The sequence below is a fragment of the Idiotropiscis lumnitzeri genome, chromosome 14 (assembly GCF_059441095.1).
Source record: "Idiotropiscis lumnitzeri isolate Australia: NSW breed Sydney's pygmy pipehorse chromosome 14, RoL_Ilum_1.0, whole genome shotgun sequence".
NCBI classification, from domain to species: Eukaryota; Metazoa; Chordata; class Actinopteri; order Syngnathiformes; family Syngnathidae; genus Idiotropiscis; species Idiotropiscis lumnitzeri.
The window spans coordinates 1,150,473-1,175,251 of NC_142404.1; the positions used below are offsets into that span (position 1 = coordinate 1,150,473).

The following is a 24,779-nucleotide window of genomic DNA, read 5'->3' on the forward strand; positions in this document are numbered from 1 at the left end:
TTTATTCCAATAGACATGCCTCATATACAAGGATTGACTATTTTTTTTACTCCTGAAGCTGAATTGTATGGAGTAGAAGATATAAGTATTATGCCCATCACAATTTCAGATCATGCCCCAGTCATGCTTCGGTGGGATCTAGATCTGACACCAACTTTAAAGCAATGGATATTAAATGCCTCTCTTCTTAATGATACGGTCTTTGTTACATTAATTAAAACCAAATTCAAGAGTTATATAGATACCAATAATATTCCAGGTACCTCTCCAATCGTGCTGTGGGACTGCGCAAAAGCGTATTTAAGGATTGGGACGCCACAAAAGAGTATTTAAGAGGAAGAATAATTTCTTATGCTAAGGCAAAAAAGTGGAAAAAATTCTAAATAAATGGAATTAAGAGGAGAAAATTAAAGTGTTGGAACACAAACACAAACAAGGATTGTCACCTAATCATTTTACAGAACTTAGCATAGCTCTAAGGAACTCCAGGAGCTATTATCTGAAAAGGTAGAGGGAAGGCTCAGATTTACTAGGCAGCAGTATTATGAACATGGGAATAGAGCGAGTAGACCAGGCATCACCAAATGGCGGACCGCGGTCCGGATCCGGACCAACAGATGGTTTGGACCGGACCCATGACCAATCTATGATGAATTTTTTTTCAGGGCGCATTCACAAACGTGGACGCTGCAATTCTAGTTAATACGGAAAAGGCATCACTGATTTGAGCCAATCAAATCTTTTATGATCCACTGCCAATTGCGCAGCAGACCGGAAGAGAGTGCTGCTGACAGCATGCCTTGCTAAAAAGTTAGCAAGGTCGATGCGTGTTGTTTTAAATATAATAGACGGAGAAATTTAGTTTCGTTCTGGCTATAATATAATATGCTCCGAAACCGTAGCAACATTGCGAAGCGCCACTACGAAACAAAGCACCGCACTTTCGTGCAAAGTTATCCGCTGAAGTTTGAGGTGAGCGCACGCAAAAACATCAAACTTCGAGTGCAGTGTAACAGATTTTTACATTTTCGTTTACAGCCGAGCGCCATGCAAACGAATGTTAACTAAAAGTATGATGGATTTTAGGGAAACATAAAAAAACATTCAATGATGGGGAAGTTGTGAAGGAGTGCTTAAATGCGGTTGCACAAACATTATTTAAAGGAAAACACAAAACCCAGATGTGTGAAATAATCTACCAAATCCCAATGGCCCTGACTCCGTTCCAACCCGGATTTAAGTCACTGGCAGGGCAGTCACATACTCATTTTTCTCATTAAGAGAAGTTAAAAAAATATTCAAAAGAAAAGGTGGTGTAAAAGCTCTTTTTGATGAGGACAGCCATTTTGACATGTTGACCTGTTTTACTTGGATATTTAGGCTTTCCGTTTTTTAGACTGATAACTCTTTGATTTAAGAAAAAAAAAGGTAAAATATGTTAACTCAATGCTTAGCACTTTTTACAGTTTTTTCTGGAAGTGGCACCCTTAAGTTCCTGGAGCCACATTTTCTTGAATGTGAAATAAACGCCTTATATTTGTTTGACTGGCAAACGTGTTTAATGGGAATATTGCTAAATATTTAGTGTATAAATGCGCTATTTTGAAAATGACTAAATATTGAAACTACATAAAAATGTGAACATAGGCTAGACACTAAGGGAAGTTGGACTTTGGTTCGGACCTTTTAATTGGAGGAAATTTTCGCCGTGGACCTCCGTGACTTTTAATTGAATACCTCTGAGTCTGAGTAGACTTTAACCTTTTAGGTTCTTCTAATACCGTACATAAATTCAAAGAGGGAACTAAAGTGGTGGTCAAGCCTGAGGAAATAGCCGATGTATTTGCAAACTTTTATAAATTGCTCTATCAAAACACTGACACCTGCACCGACGACACAAAAAATAGCACAGTATTTACAGGATATAGAGAAAACTGAGCGAACTGGAACAGCAGTCAGGGCTCTGGATGTACCAATCCAGGATTGGGAAATTAAACGGACCATTTCATCCTTTAAAAATAATAAATGCCCAGGACCAGATGGATTTATAAACAAATTCTACAAATGTTTTCAAGAAGAATTAACTCCCCTTTTATTGAACGCTTATTATCATTTATTAGAAACTAAAACAACAGCGCCATCCTGGTCAGAAGCTACGATAGTTGTACTACACAAAGATGGTAAGGATCCTACTAACTGTGGCTCGTACAGACCCCTGTCAATGCTGAATGGGGACGTCCACATTTTGACACCTATATTGCCACAATGGTTAAACAATATAATAACTGAGAATAGTCACCCTGATCAGACTGGATTCATTACAAGTAGACACTACGGTAACAACTTGAGGCAGTTACTTAATGTGTTATTGTACCAAAAACAGAGTAAAATCACGACAACAGTGTTATCATTAGAAGCCCATAAGGCATTCGACCGAGTATCATGGAAATAGTTAATGCATAGGTTCAAAAAATTTTAATTTGGTCTCAAATTCATAAACTGGATTGATATAATTAACTCTTCCCCACATGCAGCTGTTAGGGTCAATGGGTGTAGGTCAGCAAGGTTTAACTTGGAGCATGGATGTCACCAGGGGTGTCCGTTGTTACCCCATCTTTTTGCCATTAGTATCGAGCCGCTAGCTCAACTTATCAGAGACGATGTGGATATAAAAGGAGTATCAATAGGTGAGGAAGTACATAAGATATCCCTGTATGCGGATGATGTCCTCATATTTGACTGAGCCACACACTACAATTACACGTCTCATGAATCAGATATTACTATATGGGTATTATTCTGGTTATAAGATTAATGTAGATAAAACGGAGGCTATGGGCGTACTGGGGAATATCCCATCAGAGCTAAAATGGTAAAGTGGCTTTCGTTGGCCAAAAGACGTCATAAAATACCTAGGGATTTATATTCCACTTTTGCTGGATAATCTGTACGAGGCGAATTATGCCAGAATAATTAATACTGTCAAAAGTGATCTCGACCGATGGACAGCGTTGCCTCTTTCCCTCTTTGGACGTATTGAAGCTGTCCGTATGAATGTCCTGCCTCGGTTTTTGTATGTATTCCAAATGTTACCAATTGGAATTCCTAGATCAAAATTTGCAGAAATGGATAAATGTTTTTCTAAATTCATATGGCAACAGAAACGCCCTAAAATTAAATATAAAACACTTCAAAGAGTGAAGGAAGAAGGCGGACTTAATTTACCTAATTTGAAATTGTATTTTGAGTGGCACAATTAAGAGCACTGGCTATATGGATGCAAAACGACGCGCATACAAGGTGGGTGGGCATCAAACAATCTATGTGCTCCGTACCACTACAAGCATTGCCATTCATCGGTACTCAGGTTGAGGGCCTGGCAAGATGGACCAAAACCATGCTTGACATCTGGAAGAGGGTTAGAGTCGCTTTTAAGTTACCAACTTAGATTTCTGCGCTGGCTAGTATCAGGTATTTGAAATCCTTCACTCCAGTTAGCCTTGATATGGGCTTTTCGAAAAGGGCAAAACATGACCTTGTTTATGTACATCAGTTGGTTGATAAGAGGGAATTATCGTCATTTGAACAGATATGGAGTCAGTTCCAACTTCCAAAAAGTGATTTATTTAGATACCTGCAAATACAATCTTTTTTGATATGCCATAAAGAATGGGGAAAATATCAGATCCATTACCAACAGAAGCATTCTTAATTCAAATCCAAAAACCACACGAAGGCAATAAAATTATTGCAAAATTATACAAGATATTTGTGTTAATGGCTCAAAATAAGCCCATTCAGGCAAAACACCGATGAGAGGCGGAGGCGGTACGGGCTGTGTCGGATGAAAAGTGGAAAGAGGTTGATAGTGGCACACCTGACTACATGGAGAGATTTTAAATGGAAAATATGTTGTAGATATTTCAGGACACCAGATATTGTGGCAAAGATGAACCCGAATGTTCCTAGCTTGTGTTGGCGACACTGTGGCACGGAGGTGCCAAATCACACGCATGTCTTTTGGACATGCTTCAAAATACAGGGTTTCTGGGACGGTGTATATGAAGCAATAAATCAGGTTCTCCCAAAATAATAAATCCATACTCTGAATTCCACCACCAGGGATGCAGGGAAGAGCAGCAAAATACCTCTTGAATATTTTTTTTGAAGCCGCTCTGAAGTGTATCACAACATCTTGGCCGAGTGGTCTAAGGCGCCGCGTTCAGGACCCAGTCTCCCCAGGAGGCCTGGGTTCGAATCTCGAATTTCCCCATTGTGGGACTAATAAAGGGCAAATTATTATTATTAATGATTGCGAACAGATCCACCCTCCTTTGATTCATGGATTTTAAAGTTGAGAGAACTTCAAAAATGGAAAGAATAACTTATTTGCTGAGGCTTCAACTAAATACTTTCAAAAAGATGTGGGGCCCTATGGAGGATCTAATACAAATGGAGGAATAGGCAATGTTGTTTTTTTTTTTCTTTTTTTTCCCTCGTCTCTTTGTTGTGCCTTGGGTGCATTATGGTGTGTCTTTGGTTGTGCCACTTTTGGATCACGGTAAATACTTTCGATTACCGGTGCGTAGGGAGACAGGGAGACTGGATTTGGTAATGACTGTATCACCTTAGAGACCTTTTTACTATTGTATTTTGGGATGCATATGATTGTGTGAATGTTCTGTTGTTGTAAAGAAAAACCCTTAATAAAATACAAGTTCTAAAAAAAAAAGAATTCAGATACCACATGCTGCCAGGCAGATTTCATGATACCAGTAGCACGCACTATTCGTCCGAGGCCTTCAGGTCCAATCGTGCGGGCGTCTGTTCCGTGTCTCAAGGGCACTTTTCCCGTTGATAAGACAATTGCGATAGCCAATCGGATCACGATTTGATGACAGTAAGCCTTCTCGCTGGCCTTACGTTGAAAGTGAAGAACGTGTCTTGTGATTGGATACTCACTTGTGAGGGGGCAGCGTTACGCTGAATCAACACAACAGAAAGTCGTAACTGGCGACCGCTCGAAAATCTGAAATATATTCTTTATTTTTTTAAACCACAATGGCTGAAGGAGGGAAAATTGTGGATTTGATTGCAGATGCACTTGCGACGCCATTTTTAAGTCTGACTTTTCAAGTCGGACTTTTCAAAAGAAGCTAGGTCATCCAACACTCGCTCAGTAGTGTGTGTCTTTCTGTTCATTATTTCTCCAGCCGTGGTGTCATAAATGATGGTAATATGAGGGGGATTTATTTAAGTCGGACTAAGTAGGACTTCACTGAAGGCCTACGTATGAAATACACGGCCCGCCACTGACAGCCAATCACAGGAAACACAGAGAGAAACAACCATCTGCACTCACTCTCACACATAGGGGTAATTTAGAGTGTCCAATCAAGCTGAATGAAACTGCCATGCATATTTTGGGAATGTGGGAGGAAACCGGAGTACCCGGAGGAAACCATGGAAGCACGGGGCGAACATGCAAACTCCACAAAGGAAGGCCGGAGCCGGAATCAAACCCTGTGCCTCAAAACTGTGAGGCCAAGTGGACGTTCTCCCCGTGCCTGCGTGGGTTTCCTCCAGGTACTCCGGTTTCCTCCCACATTCCAAAAACATGAGTGGCAGGTTGATGGGTCACTCCAAATTGCCCCCATGTGTGAGTGTGAGTGCAGATGGTTGTTGGTTTATGTATTTTCTGCAATTGGCTGGCAACCAGTCCAGGTTGTAGCCCGCCTACTGCCCGAAGATAGCTGGGATAGGCTCCAGCACCCCCCGCGACCATTGTGAGGAGAAGCGGTACAGATAATGGATGTATATATATATATATATATATATATATATATATATACGGAAATTTATGCATTGCCCAGAGTAGTGCAAACTCAAGCAGTTCCCACTCCATACAACGGAAAAACTTAAACTGCGCCGCCATGATCGGATCCAAATTGGCGACATGTTTTACAGAAATTGTGAAATATTTAAAATCCATTCATTTACATTTAGGTCTGTAGATCATGTCATCCAAATGAAGAAGAGCGGTAATGACCGTGGAGGAGAGTGATATGCATCCGATTAAGCGAAGCGGGATACAAAGTAAAAAAAAAAAATTAAAAAAAAACAAGGAATCGATTTTGGCTCAGTACGATTCCGGCAGTTTACCTGCTCAGGGGAAATTGCTTGCAGCTTGACGGACAAAGTACTACGGCGTAAATAATGAACATGTCCTGGAATGCTTTTGGAATGAATGTAAAATTAGCAAATATTAAGTATATTTTAATTCAAAGACTGTTCAAATAGTTTCCTTTGATCCTTGAATACGATCTAAATGGAGTCATGTTTAAAGGTATTTTTAAACTTATACAGTACATTTAGTTCTGCCCGCAAGCCCCACACTGCAGCAATGTTGTTTGCAAGACCCAGTGGTAACTTGAGCAGGGTGTTTTGTTCTGAGAAGATATGCTAAAGATGTCCAGCTAATATGGTACAGTGTTTGAATTTGGCTTAAATGTGCGTGTGTGAGTGTGTGTTGGGGTGTGTGCGTGCGTTTGTGCGTGTGCGTGTGTGTGTGCGTGCGCTATAGGTTTACTTTTACACCAGCTGTTGCCATGGAAAATTGATCAGTGCAACCTAGTTAGTAGCACATCACTTTCTAGATGAGTCAATTTAGTTTCAAAGTTATAATGACCGTGATGCAACTTTAAACTGGTCAAACTAGAAATATCGGGCATTACTGACCAATGTTCAAAAACTTGTAGACACACAAAATAGTTTAATGATTTGAGTGCATGAAATCCCTCTCAAGCAAAAGTCTGGTGCAATATTATCTGTATAATAATTACAATACCATGACTTCTAAAAAATGAATCGTGTAATTTTTGCTGAATTAGAATAGCATTTCTTTACATAACACTGTATTTGATATTCTTACTGTTGAGAGAGTTGGTGTTTCATTCACAGTGGTGTTGTTTTCAGGATCTGTAAAAAATAAATATCACTTAAGGAGGAATGGGTTCTAAATGGTTATAACTGTTCAGACATATGTTACAAAGAGAGATAAACCACCAGAAATGTTCAAGAAAAGGAAAGACAAATACAAGCACTTTGAGATGTACTAAATGTCCACACTTACTGATCTGGGCAAAGGGCTTCATCATTGTGACACAATCCAAATTGAACTGTACTCTTCTAGTGGCTATTCCCACCATGTGTTTCTTTTCCAATACAGATCTATTATCTGCCTCTCCTGCCACTCGGCATGCAGGTCCATAAAAATGGACACCTGAGCTGGTGAGTGCCTGAAGTCAGGATCAAGTGAACCTTCTCCTTCTCAGTACAGGGGTAGGATTACATACTAACTTGTCTGCAGTGTCCACTGTCCTGGGAAATTTGTTGGGAATAAAAAATATAAGGGAATATGTGACTATACAGGCTATACAGTCGTGACCACTTGCTACAACTCAGGACAGACTTGAAAAAAAGAAACTGTCTACACCAGTTAACAATTATCCAGGCATTTAGTGACCCTGCACCATATGTATAAAAATATCAACACATTTTCAATGTTGCATCTTTTTTTATTCTCTGTGTTTTTGAACAATGACAAGCCACAATAATCACAAAAACAAGTGTACATCTGCTGCTGCCTTGCACCCACACAATCCACCTGCCGCCTCCTTCTCATGAACGGATAAGTTCTTGGTTTTATTCCTGTATGTAAGTAAGAAACAGTAAAATGTATTTTTTTCTCATTCCAAAACACATAAAAAAATTTTGTTGGTACTTATTAGGAGCCTGGAATATGTAATCTGCATTTTCCTTCATTTTTAATGGACCTCGATTGTGCCATTACCCCAATGTGGCTAGGCCTGTGAAGCGCCTCGATAGCGGCTTCAGGCTCTAGTTAATATCATTAGAGCTCGGGCAGCTACAAGAGTGGAGGACTTTGTAAATGAAGGAATTAATTGTTTTTGCCTTACAAATACAATTTCTTTACCTGTCACCTGCAGAAGTTCTCTGATGACTCTGCGATTGTCGGCCTCATCACTGACAGTGACGATCGGAGTACAAAGGGGTTACTCAGGGTTTTGTGGACTGGTGTCAGCAGAACCGCCTCCAAATCAACGCTCGGAAATCCAAAGAGCTGGTGGCGGATTTCTGCAAGCGTCGGCACTCTCCACCTGCACCAGTGAATATCCAGGGAACAGATGTTGAGAGGGTCTCAACTTACCTGGGTGTTCATTTGAACAATAAACTGGACTGGAGCGACAACACACGCTCTCTATAGGAAGGGCAAGAGCAGACTCTTCCTACTCAGGAGGCTGAGGTCCTTTGGCGTTCAGGTGACACTCCTCAGGAACTTTTATGACTTGGTGGTGTTATCGGTCATTTTCTATGGAGTGGTCTCCTGGGCAGGAGGCATCTCGGGCCAGGACAAAAAGAGACTGGACAACCAAGTGAGGAGGGCCAGCTCTGTCCTGGGCTGCTCCCTGGACTCTGTGGACTCAGTGGGGGGCAGGAGGATGACGTTGAAACTGTCATCAATGCTGGACAACCCACCCCACCCACTCAATGACACTCTGAGAACACTCCACAGCTCCTTCAGTGATAGACTGTTACACACTCGCTGTACAAAAGAGAGATTTTGCCGCTCCTTCCTGCCAGTTGCTGTCAGACTTTTTAACAAGAACATTAGGTCAGGCCTACAAACGGGCGGGCATTAGTGCAATTGTGCAGTCCTAGGATGCAGTACACACTACTACTGTGCTTTATCCAATGCTGTACTTAAATAGTGACCAATGCTGTATTTTGTTTACCATTACAGTATTCTTATCATTACAGTTTTTTCTTTCATTGCAATATCTTTTACATCACTGCAGTCATTTTACCATTACAGTACTTTTATCATTGCAGTATTTTCTGTCATTGCAGTACTTTTACCCTTGCAGTACTTTTATCATTGCAGTATTTTCTATCATTGCAGTATTTTTATCATTACAGTACTTTTACCATTGCAGTATTTTCTATCATTGCAGTATTTTCTATCATTGCAGTACTTTTACCATTGCAGTTCTTTTATCATTGTCGTATTTTCTATCATTGCAGTATTTTTTTTATGATTGCAGTACTTTTACCATTACAGTACTTTTACCATTGCAGTATTTTTATCATTGCAGTATTTTCTATCATTCAGTTATTTTTTTTATTTTATCATTGCAGCGTTTTTATTTATTTCCCCTCTGTACCATGGACAGACATTAGGAGTGTTTCCTTACACTTGTATATGTTGTGGGATGTAAGTGTGTATATACATGGGGATTTGTGTACATACGTATATACTGTGTATATTTGCATGTTTCTTATGAATGTCTGCTGCTAATGTTATACATTCACGGCTACATTATGGCGCCGCCTCTGTGTGATCTATATCTTTGCTGCAGTAACACTGCAAATTTCCCCATTGTGGGACTATTAAAGGACATCTTTATCTTTTATCTTTATCAGTATTCTTTGGATGAGAAGGCCTAAATATGCACAAAAACTCATAAAACTTTTCAAAAACATGAGGCCAGGCAAATAAATATTTTATAGCTTCATTGCAGATCGATAAAGGCTCATTTGGGCCCCCTACAAATAATTAACGAAGCAGCTGCTGTACATTTCACGTAAGCTCAAGGAAAATTGGGAGACATGAAACAGCCCATGACCTACAAAATGTCTCTTGGAGCCATATCCCAAACCTAGGGCTACAAAAATTGGGAGCATCCTGAGATGTATGCAAATGAGTCATCAGAAGCCATTTGTGCACAGAAGTGAGCGCTGATTTTTTTGGGAATGTACAATTTCAGCCAATTTAGTTTAGTTTGTATTTACAGGGATCACCCTTTTTTGACCATGTCTTAGAGTAGGGCAACGGGCGGACCGCGGGTCCTCTGCTCAATTTGCAATTAAAATAATAAATCGGGGGTCTAATATTTTTAAAAATATGATTTTGGGGGGAGGGGAATTTAGAATTTCACATAGTATATTTAAATTATGTTTACTCTACTACAATGGAACCCTGCATACTTGCGGTTCGGCACGCATTGATTCATGTATTTACTGTTTTGTTCCTACAATTTTAAAAATGTTAAGGGCCCAAGCAGCGACCACTGCGAGGTCCCGAATGTTTTCGCGGCCATAAGGCGCACTTCAAAGTCCCAAATTTCCCCCAAAACAAACCAGGCACCTTGTCATGCGACGCGCCTATTGTATAGACCAGAGGTATTCAATTAAAAGTCACAGAGGTCCACGACGAAAATTTCTTCCAATTAAAAGGTCCGAACCAAAGTCCAACTTCCCGAAATGTCTAGCCCATGTTCACATTTTTATATAGTTTCAATATTTAGTCATTTTCAACAGAGTGCACTCATATACTAAATATTTAGCAATGTTCCCATTAAACACCTTTGCCAGTCAAACAAATATAAGGCCTTTATTTCACATTCAAGAAAATGTGGCTTCAGGAATTTAAGGGTGCCACTTCCAGAAAAAAAACAGTAAAATATCTCCTGCAGAAATATATCAAGTGCTAAGCATTGAGTTAACATCCTTTACCTTTTTTTTTTTTTTTTTTTAAATCAAAGAGTTATCAGCCTAAAAAAAACGGAAAGCCTCATTATCCAAGTAAACCAGGTCAACAAGTTCAGTACACAATCAATAAAAATGGCTGTCCTCATCAAAAACTAATTCAAAATGAGCTTTGACACCACTTTTTCTTTTGAATATTTTTTTTAACTTCTCTTAATGAGAAAAAAGAGTTTGTGACTGCCCTGCCAGTGACTTAAATCTGGGTTGGAACGGAGTCAGGGCCATTGGGATTTGGTAGATTATTTCACACATCTGGGCTTTGTGTTTTCCTTTAAATAATGTTTGTGCAACCGCATTTAAGCACTGCTTCACAACTTCCCCATCACTTGAACGTTTTTTTATGTTTCCCCAAAATCCATGATACTTTTACTGAATATTTGTTTGCATGCCGCTGGGATGTAAACGAAAATGTAAAAATCTGTTGTACTGCACTCGAAGTTCGATGTTTTTGCGTGCGCTCACCTCAAACGTCAGCGGATAACTGTGCACAAAAGGGCGGTGCTTTGTTTCGTAGTGGCGCTTCGCAATGTTGCGACGGTTTCAGAGCATATGATGCACACTGGTTTTGAATTCGCTGCAGCCAGAACGAAACTAAATTTCTCCGTCCATTCATTTAAAACAAGACGCATCGACCTCGCTAACTTTTTAGCAAGGCATACTGTCAGCAGCACTCTCTTCCGGTCTGCTGCGCCATTGGCAGTGGATCGTAAACAAAAGCTTTGATTGGCTCAAATCAATGACGTCTTTTCCGTATTAACTAGAATTGCAGCGCCGTTTGCGAATGCACCCTGAAAAAAAATCATCATAGATTGGCCATGGGTCCGGTCCGCCATTTGGTGATGCCTGGTATAGACTGAGCAACTCTCTCGACCATTGAGCCTGATCCCTTCGGGGCATTGCATAGTGCATGTTACCACACCCTGCTGGCCAATGTGCTGAGAGATCTATGCTTCGAATTGAGTGTGACAAATACATTATGTGAAAAAGTTTTTGGGTGATGGTGCAGAAGAAAGCTGGACAAAGGGGCAGCTGTCCACAGTGTCGTAGTCTGTCTTATCATTCATGTTATTGGAAGCAAGAAACATCACAGGTTAAGACAACAGACTGCAAAAAAAAAAAAAAACACTGCCCAAAGCACACCACTCACATAGCTCTAACCAGCCATCTGATTGGCTGAGGCTCCCAGAATGCATAAGTACTGTTTTTGTGTTATTTTTATTTCTTTTGGGGATATGAATGGCATGAGAGATGCATGTTTAGTGTTAATTTTATTTCTTTGTTTCATTGTTTGCTTGTGTGCTGATCAGAGATATTTTTGGTTTTGATTTGTAACCGTGACTCTAAGGCAGGGGTCCTCAATCCTGTTCCTCTAGGCCCGGTGTCCTGCAGGTTTTCCATCTCTCCCTGCTGCAACACAGCTGATTCAAATGATCAGTTAATCAGCAAGGTCTGTAGAAGCTAGATAACGATTGCACTAGGGAGAGGTGGAAAACGAGCACGACACCGGAACCTCGAGGAACAGGATTGAAGACCCCTGCTCTAAGGAGTGTGGTGACCAGGGAAATCCCTCCCCTGAGGTTTTCCATTTGATGTGTTGCCATGGCATCTCTGATCTGTCTGAGCTGAGGTGCTGGTGCTGACAGCTGTTTGCATGAGTGATAGCTCGCGCGCGCGAGCTAGCATGCGCGCGAGCTAGCATGCGCACGAGCTAGCATGCGCACGAGCTAGCATGCGCGAGCTAGCGCGGCGCGCCCAGTCCAAGTATCAAAGACAGAAATAGCACCCTCAACTGGTGCTGCGCCCTTTGATACAGCACATCTTTTGGACGTAAAAATACGGCCCGAACAGCTAATGTTTCAAGGATCTTTTATTATTTTTGTAGAAATTATATTTATTATTATTTGGGCCCGAGCAGCGACCGCAAAACTCACCACACTTGACTCACACATTAGGCCTGGCAAAAAAAAAAAATTAGATTTTGTCAGCGTGATACACGAGTACTAGAAAATGGGTCTGCAGCGCCCTCTAAAATGGTGAATCGGAGGTTCATCAAAGCCTTGCCTCTGAAAGTTTGACATTCTGCAATGAAAATTGGGAGGCATGTATAGGACCCTCAGACGTACATAAAACATTTGGTACCCAGCCCTAACATGTATAGGAAGTGAATTATAAGTATTTATGCCCATTTTTGCACATTTAACGGGCTCATACTTTTGCCCCCTCGTCCAAAACAGTAAACCAGAATGTCTTCAAACTTGGGTTGTACTCAACTCTCAACTCTTGGGTCAAGAGTAGGGAAAAATATTTTACGTTTTCGAAAGGCTACGCAATGGGGGTCTGAGCATCAAACTTTGTGTTTCATAATTCCTTCTTCCCAAAGGATCCTGGGTTGTATGTTTCACCTTGCACTATGAAAATTAGGTGGTGTATGTAACAGTCTAAGACCTACAAAAACGTCTTTTACAGCCATGTGCTAAACCTGACAGAAAATCCACCACTTTGAATTTCCTTTTTGGACTTATTTTATTATTTTTGGCCCTTCATAGAGGTCATCTTTTAGCTCCTCCTAGAGAATTTATTCAATAGTCTTCAAGGTTTGTGTGCTTAATTTAAAGATGTTTAAGGTGAAAACTAATTGAAATCTTTGTCTGAATTTTGTCTGACTATATGATGGGTCAGACCATCAAACTTTGCATTTCATAATTAAACTAAAGGTGTTTAAGATGAAGTTATTGACATCTTTTTATTTAGTCTTACGCTTTTGTCATGGCGATGCAGTGTATACAGTGAAAACAAATACTGTTTTTGACGTTTTAAACCTGGGCGAAAGATCAGAAAACTGCACACACAATAGACCTAGAATTATAATTAATATTTCAGAGATTTCTTGAACTATTTTCCAAAAAAAAGATCAGTAGTGTCACCTTCAAATTTGTAATGAAGCATTCCTGGTTCCCCATTTCATGTAGATCTGTGAAAATTGGAAGGCATATGTAACACCCCAAGAACTACACATATTAGGCTAGGCATAAAAAAAAATTAAAATAAAGAAATATCTGTTTCTAATGGACATTGTCCTATGTACATGAAGCCAGACGTGCAAATACCAAGGTCCCTTTTGTTTCTGTAGGAAATATTATTATTGTTAGGTCCCAAGTAGTGACTGCTGCAAGGTCCCTATTGTTTTTGTAGAACTTATCCATCCATCCATCCATAATCTGTTCCACTTCTCTTCGCAATGGTTGCTGGGGCACTGGAGCCTATCCCAGCTGTCTTCAGGCAGTAAGTGGGGTACACCCTGGACTGGTTTTCTGCCAATTGCAGGGCGCACAGACAAACAATCATCCATGGTCACGCTCACACCTATGGGCAATACAGAGTGTCCAATCAACCTGCCATGCATGTTTTTGGAATGTGTGAGGAAACCGGAGTACCCGGAGAAAACCCATGCTGGCACAGGGAGAACATGCAAACTCCACACAGGAAGGCCAGAGCCAGACTCGATCCCACGTAGTAGTAGTATTAAGCCGGAGCAGCGACCTCTTCGAGGTCCCTATTGTTTTTGTATTAATTATATTATATTAATATTATTATTTTTTACATTTATTAATATTATTATTATTAGAGCCCGAGCAGCGACCACATAAATTTTTTGGGGCGCAAATTTGTGATTGTGCATTATTCTCTTGTTGGCAGTCTTGGAATAAAGACGTGATTACAGTCAGTCGTCTGTGCTCATTTTGACTGCCACAATATACTAATCAGAGACCTAATTTTTGTATGTTTGTAAATGAAGTCAAACATTATATTTGAAAAACTTAGGAAGCTCAGGCTTGGACCGGGAAGGGGGAACATTTCACAAATGCAAGTTTGGCTAAATTCTGGTCAATAAATTTTGTATAACAAATGTGGCTCACTGCCTTTTCACACCTTCCTTTTGGGGCTAATAGAAGTTGCCAAAACAATAGCTCGCCTTATTCCCGACACACCCCTCCCTTCATGGTGGGTTAGTCAAATGACCAGCTACGGCAATGCTAGGAATGTGAAAAATAATGGTGGTCTTAGTGTTAATATTCCATTAGGTTATTACGTGATTTCCCCCAAAAATTGCTCAAAAACATCCTGACAATTTTTTAGCCAAGCAGCCTGGATGTACACGTCAACAAGCTCCAGCAAATATTGGAAGCACATGCAACAGCCTGGGATCTACAAAAAGCCTCAGAAGCCCTGCTCTAAACTCAAATTTAAGTAGGCCATTTTTAATTTCCTTTCAAAATTTTGGCCTTTTTATAGGCATTATATTTTATCAAAACCAGGGTTTTTTTTGGATGTATGTAATTTTCCCCAAAAATTACAATTCCAATGTGCCAGTGCCCCAATGTTGCTAGGGCTGCGAGGGCCCTTTTTAGCTGATTGCAGCTCTATTTAGAGCCCAAGCAGTGACCGCTGCGAGGTCCCTCTTGTTTCTGTAGGAATCCTTCTACTTTTTCTTATATTAATATTATTTTTCCGATCCTTTATCGTAATTTTGGCACGCTAAATATGCACGAAAACTCACAAAACTGCTATCTCATCGGGCCTGGTGAAAAAATTTGATATTTTAAAGTCGGTGCAAACAATAAAACACAATCCCGGTACGTTTGTTCTAGGCCTGATAAAATTAGTCGGCACGTGAAGCATCCCAGACATAAAAAAAGGCCATTACAGCCACCATCTAAAATGAACAGGTAGTGAGTTATGGATTTGTGAATGTCCAATTTTGGCCCATTTTTGCACATTTACATGGGTCATTCTTTTTTCAACCTGATTCTAGAAGATTCATCCAAATGACTTCAAGCTTTGGTTGTAGCATCTTAAGACCTGAGACAAACACTGGGACATTTTTTTTTAGTTTTTCAAATACTATATGACGGAGGCGAGGCTTCAAAGTTTTATTATCGGAAGACTATTTAGGCCTTCATGATGTCAAAATACGAAATTTGTGATTTTTCGCTAAAAGCTGTGGGTGTGGTAACTCATAGTTCGCCAATAAAACAATGCTTATTTTGACATACTAAATAAGTGTTAAAAATCATGAAACTTTCCACCCACTCAGGCCTTGCAAAATCATCAATGTTTTATTCATTAAAGCTACTGCCCCTAAGAAATTTTCAAAAAAGCAGCCCAGTTGCACGTTTCGCCTAGATCGATGGAAATTTTGTAGTGATGCATTGTAATACAATTAGTGGCATTATTTTAAACACTTACAGGACAGAATGTCAATTATTACATTTAGTCGGTTGAGATTTACTGGATATGTTAATCATTGATTAGGAGGGAGGGAGGGAGGGAGAGAGAGAGAGAGAGAAAGAGAGGGGGAGAGAGAGTTTTTTGTACAATGTATGTAGACTGAAATATGATTATTGTCCTGACAACTGGCTTTTTAATTCCTTCACCTTTCTCTTCCACAGCTCGCTTTTTGGCGGAAGTCTGTATCATATTTTCCATGAACAGTCCGAAAATGCCGCACCACATTTCCCTTCTTTGGTATTGCAATGGTCGACTGGCAAATGAGGCAAACGAACTTCGAATGTCATTGTGAAAAGCAACTCCTCCTCCCATTACATATTAAAGTGATACGTTTTTGTCTTCTTACTTGGTCCAGCACCCCCACTCATGTTTATACCCCCCTTGAGTTCAAGAGAATAAAACGAGGGCTTAAAATTGGAGGTAACCAACTCACTAGCTTGTTAGTTGTGCTGCACTTCGCACTGTTGTTGTTGTTCAACATACAAATGAATTTTTTAATTTTTAGGCCCCCTCACCAATAAAATTTGTTTTATTTCCTTGTATTTAACTGAAACATTTAATTAATTCAATAATTATTTTGTAAGGATTTTTACAAGTTTGTTTACTTTATTTAAAATACCCCTAGAGTTCCTTCAAGTACCCCCATTTGAGAACCACTGGTTTAGAGTCTTTGATGTTATTTTAAGTGATAAAACACAACGACAGACCTGCAGAAAACATTTCCCATCTCATGTCACTCTCGCTTTGGCCAGCGAACAAATTGGAGTGGGCGCGCTAGTCAGTGACCGCATGGTGCACAGGAAAAGAGTCACTATCTATACTGCAGAGGTTATTATTAGAAATTACGAAATGGAAATAGGTTTTACTATCAGGCCTACACTCACTTCTGCAAAAACATGGAGTAACCAATCTCGATGTACACTGACTACCATGACAATAAAGGGCATTCTGATTCTGATTCTGTGGCGCTGGTGGAGACAGCAGCAGGCACAGAAATGGACCCCACAGGTTTATGCAGCACCCAGAAAAGATCCAGCATGATAGGCCCACTCACCGTTATCGCCATGCCGGAAGTGACCGCCGGGAGCTGAAACACTTGCTCCTGAGGCAGCACTGGGGCGTTCATCAAGGGCGTGGCCGTGGTCCACTGCCATCAGATCGCCGCTGGGGCCGGAATCGCCGCGCACACTCTTAGAGCATTCGCCTTCTTGCTCCTCTGGTTGTGCCTGAGCAGAAACAAATACATGGCCATTGAAAGGCTTGTCCTCGGCCTGGTGATGCCGGTAGTAAGAGAGTCTTACGCAGCACTGAGTGAGGGTCCGGTGGTCAACCGTGACAAGGTAGATGGGAACCGCAACCAGGAGCTCTTTGCTACCACAGAGGTCTCTGATGCAGCTGTAGTTGCACATGACCAGGCCCCAGCGACTGATGCGTACATCTGTCTGTGGATGTTGCACAGGTCCATGAAGATGGCCTCCACCATTCTGCTGGCACGTGGGGAGGGTGCCTCTTCCGTGCCGTTCCCAATGAAGAGACTACACAGAGATCCTGTCACATTATAGGACCAGACCGGCTCTGGCATTTTCCACATACCCTTTGGAAACCTACATGCTCGGCACGCGCGGACACCTGCATATGCTTTGAAGTGGCCTTGTGCAAGCGTCTTTTGGCGTGGTGGAAGGGCCGCAGGAGGAGCCTTGTTGTGGTCAGCCAGCTTCTGCCACATGGCTTTTATTTTCAACACTTGGGTATGTGTCACAAACATGTTGCGGTGCAGCTGCACCAGTTTTTGCCGTCTAGCCCCATGACGTCCTCTTTGTTGCGGTTCGGGGAACCGTGAGCTGGGGAAAAAGGACCCAAGAGCGATCGGGGTGATGTGAATAGGATTTATTGAATGAGGATGTGAGGGAGCAGCACGATCGGGAGCCGGCACCGGAGAGCTGGGAGTGGAGCGACGCGGCGGGTCGGGAGCGACCGCGGGAACGGCGATTGGCTGGCAGGCTGGGAGACGGCGAGCGCTGGAAGCGGGAGGCGGGCTGGCGGAGAAGCAGCTGGAGCGGCGCGGAAGAGGCAGGCGAGTGGCGTGGTGGGGGGAGAGCAGGCGAGGCGAACGCTGATCAGGAACGCGGAGATGGGCACGGGCAGCTCGGGTTCGGACGGGCACTGGACGGCTGGAGGGAGAACAAGACGATACAGAAGTCAGACGGGAACGAGCGACGAGACGATCGGGCGAACTTGCAGCGTGCAGGGACATGAGCCAATACCACGTAGGAAACGGGATAATCCGGCGTCTGGCTCCTGGTGCGGCTGGGTCTTATCCTGGTGTTGATTACTGCTGATGAGCAGCAGGTCCGCAGGAGCCGACGCCCTCTCAAGCCGGAGGCGTGCCTGGCTGGAACTGGCAGAGAACTGTAAACAATAAACATCTTGCCCGAGCCCCCCTAAACCCGACCCACCACAGTACCCCCCCCTCAACGGACGCCTCCTGGCGTCCTACCCGGTCTATCCGGGTGTAAGGCATAGAAGTCCCGGATCGGGGAATCACTCAGGAAGAGCTTGCGAGGGATCCAGGAGCGCTCTTCTGGGCCATAACCCTCCCAGTCCACCAAATACTGGAACCCCCTCCCTCGGCGCCTCACATCCAGCACCTTGGAGACCGTAAATGCCGGGTGATCGTCGATAATCAGGGGGGGTGGAGGGGAGATGGTCGGAGGGCTTAGAGGGCTGGAAGAGACAGGTTTGAGCAGGGAGACGTGAAAAGTGGGATGGATTTTCAGGGAGTCGGGAAGCTTGAGCCTGACGGAGCACGGGTTGATAATCTTATCGATGGGGAAGGGACCGATGAACCGAGGCGACAGCTTACGTGATTCGGTCTGCAGCGGAAGGTCGCGGGACGAGAGCCAAACCATCTGGCCGGGGCTGTAGTCTGGGGCCGGGGACCGATGGCGGTCGGCCAGGCGCTTGTTCCTTTGCGCCGCACGAGTGAGCGAAGCTTTTACCTCGGCCCAGACTCCTCTGACCCGACGGAGATGTTCCTCGACGGAGGGGACAGCCACGGCGTGCTCCTGTTCTCTGAACAGAGGGGGTTGGTAACCAAGACAGGCCATGAATGGGGACATACCTGTAGCGGCGCAGGAGAGGGAGTTGTGGGCGTACTCAATCCAGGGCAAGGCCTCGCTCCATGACCCGGGGTTACGGGCCACCACGCACCGCAACGCCGCCTCCAGGTCTTGGTTGGCTCGCTCGGTCTGCCCGTTTGTCTGTGGGTGGTAGCCGGAGGAGAGGCTAGCCGTGGCACCCACCGGCTTGCAGAACTCTCGCCAGACTTGTGACGAGAACTGGGGACCACGGTCGGAGACGATGTCTACCGGGATACCATGGAGTCGAAAAACGTGCTGGGTAAGAAGTTTGGCCGTCTCCAAGGCGGAGGGCAATTTGGGAAGGGGAAGGTAGTGTACGCACTTGGAGAAACGGTCGATGATGGTTAGGATGACGGTGTGCCCGTTGGAGGGGGGAAGCCCGGTGACAAAGTCCACAGCGATGTGGGACCATGGACGGCTTGGGATGGGCAGGGGACGGAGGAGGCCGGCCGGAGCCGAGTGAGAGGCCTTACCTCGGGCACAGACCGAGCAAGCCAACACGAATTCGCGGGTGTCTTTGGCCATGCTGGGCCACCAGAAATGCTGTTGTAGGAACCGTAGGGTGCGGGTAACGCCCGGATGGCAGATGAGTGAGGACGAGTGCCCCCATTGGAGAACCTGAGACCGCACGGCGTCGGGTACGTACAGGCGGTCGGAGGGGTCAGGCCGAGGGTCGGGTTGCTGCTGCTGGGCGTCCCTCACGGTCTGCTCTATCTCCCAGGCGGCCGCACCCAGGAGGCAGGAGGCGGGCAGGATGGGTTCGGGCGTCTCAGGGCTGGCGGGAGGCGCGAACAGGCGGGAGAGAGCATCGGCCTTGCCGTTGTTGGAACCGGGTCGGAACGAGAGGGTGAAATTGAAACGGCTTAGAAAAAGGGACCAACGAGCCTGGCGAGGGTTCAACCTTTTGGCGGACTGCAGGTAGGCCAGGTTCTTGTGATCTGTCCACACAAGGAAGGGGATCGTGGTGCCCTCTAACCAGTGTCGCCACTCTTGGAGAGCCCACACCACCGCCAGCAGTTCGCGATTCCCGACGTCGTAGTTTCTCTCGGCCGGAGACAGGCGCCTGGAAAAGAAGGCACAGGGGTGAACCTTCTGGGAAACGGGATCCCGTTGGGAGAGGACGGCTCCTGCTCCGGTGTCGGAAGCGTCCACCTCGATGATGAACTGCTGGGAGGGATCGGGGTGTTTGAGCACCGGAGCACTGGTGAAGGCCTCCTTGAGAAGGGCGAAAGCGTGAGACGCCGCCGGAGTCCATTGGAACGGGGTGGACGTGGAGGTGAGCGCGGTTAGAGGACTGGCCACTTTGCTGTAATTACGGATAAAGCGGCGGTAAAAATTGGCAAACCCCAGAAAACGCTGCAGCTCCTTGCGGGTGGCGGGCGTGGGCCAATCTACCACCGCTTGGATCTTGGCGGGGTCAGGCTGGAGTTGTCCCTGGGCGATGATGTACCCCAGGAAGTGCACCGAAGGAACATGGAACTCACACTTCTCGGGTTTTACAAACAGGCGGTTCTCTAGGAGGCGCTGGAGAACTAGACGGACGTGTCGGTGGTGATCTGGGAGAGAGCGGGAAAAAATGAGGATGTCATCCAGGTAAATGAACACAAAACGATTCAGCATGTCGCGAAACACATCTGTCATCAGGGCTTGAAAAACTGCTGGTGCGTTGGTGAGCCCGAAAGGCATAACAAGGTACTCAAAGTGCCCCAGGGGAGTGTTGAACGCCGTCTTCCACTCATCGCCCTCTCGGATACGTACCAGGTGGTAGGCGTTGCGGAGGTCCAGCTTGGAAAAGATCTGGGCCTCGCATAGGGGCTCGAAGGAGGGGTCGATGAGGGGAAGCGAGGTCTTATTTTTTATGGTTATTTGGTTGAGGGGCTTGAAGTCTATGCAGGGGCGAAGCGAGGAGTCCTTCTTCTTTACGAAGAAGAACCCAGCTCCCAGGGGGGATGAGGAGGGCCGAATAAGCCCGGCGGCCAGCGAGTCACGGATATAGGTCTCCATAGCCTCCTTCTCCGGTCTGGAGATATTGTACAGGCGGCTGTTGGGAAGAGGGGCCCCAGGGAGAAGGTCGATGGCGCAGTCGTAGGGCCGATGGGGAGGAAGGGTACGGGCGAGGTCCTTGCTGAAAACCTGGGCGAGGTCGTGGTAGTCGGAGGGCACGGAAGAGACGTCGGGAGGGGTAGGAGCGGGAGACGGAGATGAAGGAGCCGGGTCCGCGGAACGCAAGCAATGAGAGTGGCAGAATTCGCTCCATCCGGTGATGGAACACCTCCTCCAGTCTATGGCCGGGTTGTGTGTTTGGAGCCACGGGAACCCCAGCACCAAAGGAACCTGGGGTGAGTTAATGATGAAGAGCTGGATGGACTCTCGGTGGTTGCCGGACACGATGAGGGTCAGGGGGGTGGTCTGCTGGGAGACCTGGGCGATCAGGTGTCCATCCAGCGCCACCACCCGCCGGGAGGAAGCGAGAGGTTCGATGGAGACTCCTAATTGCCGCGCCAAGGCAAGATCCAGGAAACTCCCATCGGCTCCCGAGTCGACCAGAACCGGGACAGGGAAGGATTGGTGTCGCCAAAGGATTCGTGCAGGAACCGACATCCGGGGGGAAGAGCCCGTAGCTGATGCGAGAAGGCTCGCCGTTGGGCTCTCGGTCAACGACGAGCCTGATCTTTTGGCTTGGCGGGGCAAGTGGCGAGGAAGTGTCCGGAGTTGCCACAGTAAAGGCACAGCTGCTGGGCCAGGCGGCGCTGACGCTCCTGTGGGTCCAGAAGGGTCCTCCCCAACTGCATGGGTTCCACCGGGCCCGCGGGGGGCTGGACCGGACCGGGAGGGCTGGCCTCGGCGCAGGGCGCGGCAGGACGTGCGACTGGCCTGGTCGGGCGCCGCGACCGGTCGACCTGCCGGTCCCGTAAACGGTTGTCGACGTGAATGGCTAGGACGATTAGTTCCTCCATGGAGGAGGTCTCGTCGCGGACAGCCAGTTCGTCCCTGAGGGAGTCGGTCAGCCCGTTAAGGAAGACCTCACGGAGAGCGGGCTCGTTCCACCCACTTTCGTGAGCCAGAATGCGAAAATCGACGGAGAACTCGGCTGCCGAACGGGAGCCTTGTCGGAGAAGAAGCAACCTCCGGGACGCTTCGCGTCCTTTTACGGGGTGGTCAAACACGCGCCGCAGCTCTTGGCAGAATTCGGGGTAAGATGACATTGCTGGCGATGAAGCCTCCCACAATGCCGTAGCCCATTTGGCGGCGCGACCGCGGAGCAGGTTGACCATGTAGGCGATCTTAGCCCGGTCGGAGGAATAACTAAGGGGCTGCAGGTCGAAGACAAGCGAGGTGCTAAGCAGGAATTGGCTGCAAGAGCCTAAATCCCCGGAGTAGGGTTCTGGCGGGGGAACATGAGGTTCCCTGCTGACCGGGAGTGACGTCACGGAAGCGGGGGGAGCCGGGGACGAACCCCCGGGAGAGCAGGAGGAGGGAGCGAGTGAACCCACCTGGGTGAAGAGGTGCGTAAATTGGCGGTGGAGTGCCTGTAAAGAGTCCGTAAACTCCTGGAACATCCTCTCATGGCGCCCAAGCTGTTCCTCTTGGCGGGCGAGCACCTCCTTGAGGGGATCCGGGGTCGCTGGGTCCATTGGAGTGGCCGGATTATTCTGCTGCGGTTCGGGGAACCGTGAGCTGGGGAAAAAGGACCCAAGAGCGATCGGGGTGATGTGAATAGGATTTATTGAATGAGGATGTGAGGGAGCAGCACGATCGGGAGCCGGCACCGGAGAGCTGGGAGTGGAGCGACGCGGCGGGTCGGGAGCGACCGCGGGAACGGCGATTGGCTGGCAGGCGGGGAGACGGCGAGCGCTGGAAGCGGGAGGCGGGCTGGCGGAGAAGCAGCGGGAGCGGCGCGGAAGAGGCAGGCGAGTGGCGTGGTGGGGGGAGAGCAGGCGAGGCGAACGCTGATCAGGAACGCGGAGATGGGCACGGGCAGCTCGGGTTCGGACGGGCACTGGACGGCTGGAGGGAGAACAAGACGATACAGAAGTCAGACGGGAACGAGCGACGAGACGATCGGGCGAACTTGCAGCGTGCAGGGACATGAGCCAATACCACGTAGGAAACGGGATAATCCGGCGTCTGGCTCCTGGTGCGGCTGGGTCTTATCCTGGTGTTGATTACTGCTGATGAGCAGCAGGTGCGCAGGAGCCGACGCCCTCTCAAGCCGGAGGCGTGCCTGGCTGGAACTGGCAGAGAACTGTAAACAATAAACATCTTGCCCGAGCCCCCCTAAACCCGACCCACCACACTCTTCCTGCGTTAAAAAAAAAGAGAGAGAGAAAAAGAGATAGAGAGAGAGAGAGAGAGAGATAACTTCCGGCTGCCAGGCACACTGTCAAAGAGACCCTGGGACTCCGCCGACAGGGTTTGCAAGCGGAGGAATTCCACATCATTCTCCTCCACACCTGCCTGCCACAATCACTTCAGCGGCTGATTCCTCTTTTTATTTCATTAAGTGTAGCTTTTTTCTCCTTATTTTTTCTTACTCGTGTCCGACATGCTCCCCCTTGCTTGAATGAATTTCTATTTGATTGATGTCTACATCTGCCATTATTTACTGGGTCCATTTTACAGCATACACAAATGTAACAGTATGGGCAGGCCTGCCGCAAAAATCACTTACTTTGCAATTCCCGACAGTTGCGGTCAACGTACTGGACCTCGGGAGGTGGCTTTTCTGCGTCCCTGTATCGTCGACCCAATATGTCGGCGATGACCAAAAGCCCTTCGTCCTGCGCCGCTGTGAGCACCGACATGAGGACCTGGCCGTACTCATTGCCCACGTTTGTGACCCAGGCGGCTGTTCCGGCAGCCTCCCCTGCCAACTACTTCGTCATATGCAAGAGAAGACATGCACGACGTCAGCGTGACACACACCCCCACACACACGCACGCACACACGCCAACACACACACAAACACACCCCAGACCGTACGTATGGTCAGTGAACAATGCACCTTATTAGTGGAGATTAACTTCAAAATGTTACCGAAGATGGACGTGAGACGGGCCTTGATGTCCGTGAGGATGGGGAGCACCTCCCTCAAGTATGCCGCCAGGAACCAGGGCACGCCAGGCAGCGGCTGCATTGGTGGGATGGAGTCATGACTGGTGACCCAACAGAGAGGAACTGCTGCCCATTGTGTGCATCTTCATGTGTGCAAGCACCACCTTGTCACAGGCAAGTCTAGAAAGACGAGGGGAGAGGCAGAGGTCGTCATCACCAAAGAGTCTTCCGGTGGCTGCAGTTGGGGCAGGCCAGTTTGAGCCCTCACATCTTGTATGGCACCCACAAAAAGAATTTGGAATGGAAAAAAATCCTATGTGACGAAGGGGGCTGCGTAAAATATGCTGGCAAGTTGGGGGGCTCCCACCAGAGCTGTAGTTGAGTGGTGAGGACGGCTTTTCCATTCTGCCCTCCCTTAAAAAATGCACCCATTCATCTTCGCTCTCTGGCAGAGTGCTTTGCCAGCTCTTTGGGAGGAGCCGCTGCTGCTTTGGTGCCGGGAGCTGTGGCCGGGTGAACGCGTTGCCACGGACCCACAAGACAATGGGGGCATCGTGCACTGCAGGTGATGAGGCAGCTGTGCTTCAAATTTAAATCAAGTCAATCATCAAATTTAAATAAAGTCAGTCCTCACATCAATTTCTCTGTCACTCCATTTTATTTTT

General features: G+C 46.2%; 1 protein-coding gene, 1 long non-coding RNA gene and 1 pseudogene across 4 annotated transcripts in view; 1 reads left to right on the forward strand and 2 right to left on the reverse strand.

Moving 5' to 3' along the window:
• The window catches only part of LOC148323101 (uncharacterized), a 175,044-nt gene extending 167,029 nt beyond the window's left edge, over positions 1-8,015 (reverse strand). Inside the window, exons 1-2 of the mRNA XM_088315645.1 lie at positions 7,997-8,015; positions 6,932-6,978 (exon numbers count right to left, since the gene is read on the reverse strand). The gene's annotated coding sequence lies outside the window, so the exon portion shown is untranslated. The remainder of the gene's footprint in view (positions 1-6,931; positions 6,979-7,996) is intronic.
• The window catches only part of LOC148323103 (uncharacterized), a 32,665-nt gene extending 23,199 nt beyond the window's left edge, over positions 1-9,466 (forward strand). Inside the window, exons 2-3 of one of the 2 annotated variants that reach the window (XR_015846442.1) lie at positions 7,229-7,341; positions 8,010-9,466. This is a non-coding gene — a long non-coding RNA (uncharacterized LOC148323103). The remainder of the gene's footprint in view (positions 1-7,228; positions 7,342-8,009) is intronic. The other variant, XR_015846443.1, reaches the window with a different exon arrangement.
• Positions 7,996-18,189, reverse strand: LOC148323105 (uncharacterized; annotated as a pseudogene). The gene is made up of 4 exons (XR_015846441.1): positions 17,220-18,189; positions 16,973-17,144; positions 13,554-13,600; positions 7,996-8,180 (listed from the first exon to the last, which is right to left on the reverse strand). The product of XR_015846441.1 is annotated as an uncharacterized LOC148323105 (transcript).
• Between the last annotated feature and the right edge of the window lie 6,590 nt (positions 18,190-24,779).